The sequence below is a fragment of the Hippocampus comes genome, unplaced genomic scaffold (assembly GCF_001891065.2).
Source record: "Hippocampus comes isolate QL1 unplaced genomic scaffold, H_comes_QL1_v1.1 scaffold13, whole genome shotgun sequence".
Lineage (NCBI taxonomy): Eukaryota > Metazoa > Chordata > Actinopteri > Syngnathiformes > Syngnathidae > Hippocampus > Hippocampus comes.
The window spans coordinates 866197-869466 of record NW_017805532.1 but is presented as its reverse complement, the minus strand read 5'-3'; positions in this window follow the sequence as shown (position 1 = coordinate 869466).

Genomic DNA, 3270 nt, shown 5'->3' with positions numbered 1-3270 from the left:
TTTTTTTTTTTTTTTTTTTTTTTACAGCTCTGATGTAAAAGGTCGCCTACACTTATTCCATCAGGTAGACCACCGCCGATGGCGACCGACGCGAGCGCTTCCCCAGTGAGCCAGTAACTATTAGAGACCCCTGACGGCGAAAGGAAAATGGCGTTGATGGACTGACATGAAATAGAAGATTCACGGTGAAGGTTTGCGCTTATTAACATGTTATTGTTTGTGTCTTGTAAAGGAAGTCTAATGTAACAGTATATTACCGCATCAGATTAATATACCATTCTTTTATTTAAAAAAAAACATTTCTATACATTTCTTTTTACATTTTAAATACCTGTACATGTAAAATAAATCTTTAAAAATACTTTTAATTAAAAATTTAAAAATTTTTACTTTAAATCATTTAGATTATATTATCATTTCATTTTTTTGTTTCTAATTTATACATAGAGTAATTGGACATATTTTTTTATACTTTTCTCAATTTTAATAATCATAGTTTTTAAATAATTTGAAAAAAAAAAGGAAAACGTACTGACTAACGCAGCAGCCGCTGCTGCACGCTGAGGAGCCGCTTGATGACGAACGCACACTTGTTGACAGTGACGTGGAACAGTGTGCAAGACAACAACCTTGCTGGCTATGTTTGTGGTGATCTCAACTTTATAATTTACTTCCCGAACCTTTCCAGATGCCAGAAAGTCCTTTTCGTATCATTTCTTATCAAATCTTTGCACCGACGAGTTGGTGTGTGATGCAACAGCTGATTACGAGCGTATAACTGTGCAACAATGCAAATGCGGGTAATCTTGCATCCTCCTTCTAGCAAGAAAGTGACCTGTGTACGAGGCAAAAGGACAGAAGGGAGCGTGCGAGGTCTTCTGAGTGAAAAAGAACAATGTTGGACTTACTGTACACATAAATTTGGGCTGTACCATTGACCCGTTTTCCTCGTACCCGCAAAAAGGAGTTTGTTGACATTGGAAGTCGAAGTAGTGTTTCCTGTGTAAAGTGGTTCAGGAACTAGAATGAAGCAGGGTGGTTCCACACTGCCGATTTTCCAGGCCAGGGCCAGATTGATGATGTTCAAACGGCAGCTGAAAGAGCTGCTGGAGATTGGAGCAAGAGCACGGGGGCGACAGCTGATATGACCCCTGACCTCACACCTCTTTTGAAATGTCAACACACGCACACACCCACACGCGCACATCCTTGCGAAGCCCCGCAAGCTCTTACATGGAGTACACAAGTAAGCGGTGGGTGTGTTGCTTGTCTCTGTCTCTGCCACTCAGTGTCTAAAGGCCGCCGCATCTGGACACGATTTCACGTTTGCGGCCATTCAAAATTGGAATCGCAGTCGCACGATGCGGCGTCGCATATTAGAGCCAATCAAAATAAACGGAAGCTTCCACACAGGAGAAAAATCCAAGAAATATCAAAGCGTTTAGTGTTTAATAAGTGTCATGGAATTGTGTAGGGTAAAACCATAATAAATGATCTTTTTGTTTATTTATTTTTTATGTGTATCTCACGATCAACATGCTGTGGTGCTGTTGCACCCGTCTCGTACACCCCCGCCTCTTACACACAGGACAGGAAGGACTTGACAGCAGCAGGGTCGCGCTAAGTAGCCGCAAAGGGTTTCTTTCATGTTGAGGGCAATTGATGAGGCGACGGAGGCACGCGGATGAAAAGCATCAGTGCGCTATTTTGCTCGTCTTATCTTTAAAACTCCAGCTTTGAGAAACTCCCTCCCCCTCTTTTTGCTGCAAATGAGTAGCAGACGTTTATTCACTTTTAACCTTAAGTGAATGGGGTCAATGGCTTGCAACAACTCCAAAAATAACAGATTTGAAAATGATTCAGTGGTGTTGTAGTACAAAATATCGACAAATAATACTTGCATACAAAATTACTATGTTAGAATCTTCCTATGAATGATGAAAATGGTTGATTAATACATACAAAGAATTTACACATGCATATCATAAAACAATTGTAATTATTAAAAATTGAATTATTTGCATATTTAAGTCTGTATGTAGAATTTCTATTAATGTCAATAATCCCAAAATCAAAATTCATTCAAATGCAAAAGAAAACACAATTCAATATGTTATAATTATGTAATTAACCTGATGGAAAGTGGGGCTCAAAACTAGATTTTTTTTTTTTTTTTTGGAGCACAGTGGTGCCTAACCTGAAATTTTAGGGGTGCCAATCAATCACAAATTGACTTGTGAAGTAAATATTCATATGCCCAATTGTTAAACAGATGCAATGCAGATTCTTTGGTGGTTAACAAATCGAAAAATTTCGTTGCACTGTCTCAAATTTTAGGGGCCAAATGCCACCAATTAGGGACAGTCTGGAGCCCTCGATGGGTATAATTCCAACCTTAAATTTCAAAATTTAAGGTGGTACCCACTTTTTTTGTCTCCTTCTTAATTATTAAAATATTTTTTAAATAATAATGCCTTGCCGGAACATCATATAAAGACGCTCTGCTGAGTCTCAAGGTAGATTATTCAGGAAGCGACTCACTTTTCTCATCGGTGTATTGTTCCTCTGTAACCGACCAGCAAACCGGCCTGCCAGCCAGCCAAACAACGAGCCAGCACCAACTCTCGCCTTTCAGCATGGCGGCGTGTTGCCATCAAACTCTGGGCTGGCCATTGACTGCATAAACAGTCTTTTAAAATCCAGCCAATGATGGTGGAATCACCTGAATAGAGGAATATGTGACGGGGAAGATAGATTGGTAATTAGTAAGTATATGGTAACCTATGATTCAATTTTTATGTTAAAATACATGTTGGTGATTTTTTTTTTCTGCAGCAAATTGTTATGTTTTAATCCCCCCATCTAATAATAACAATGACGATGCCGCCACCACCGAAGCCGTTTCCTAATGATTTAATTGCAGCAATATTGGTCACCACTGGGTTGGCAATGCTAATTAAATGTGACTTGAGCTTCCAGGAGTGTGCGCGAGGTAATAATGAGCTAATCAAAAAGCACTCGGGCTGATTGCCGCAGAATTAACACCTAGGAAGAGGGACTGGAATTAATTGCTTATGCGCTCGCGGCTCACAGAACACATCTGCGTCTGTCAGGGGCCGTCGGTGTTGCCGTTGCTTTATCCTGTTGCGTTGTTGTTGCTTTTTTTTTTTTTCGTAATTCACGGCCCCAGCACGGCGGTCTTAAAGTTTAAACTCTCCCCGCGGCATCGATGGGTGTCCGTTTGTGGAATTCGTTGGCATCCCACTTTGG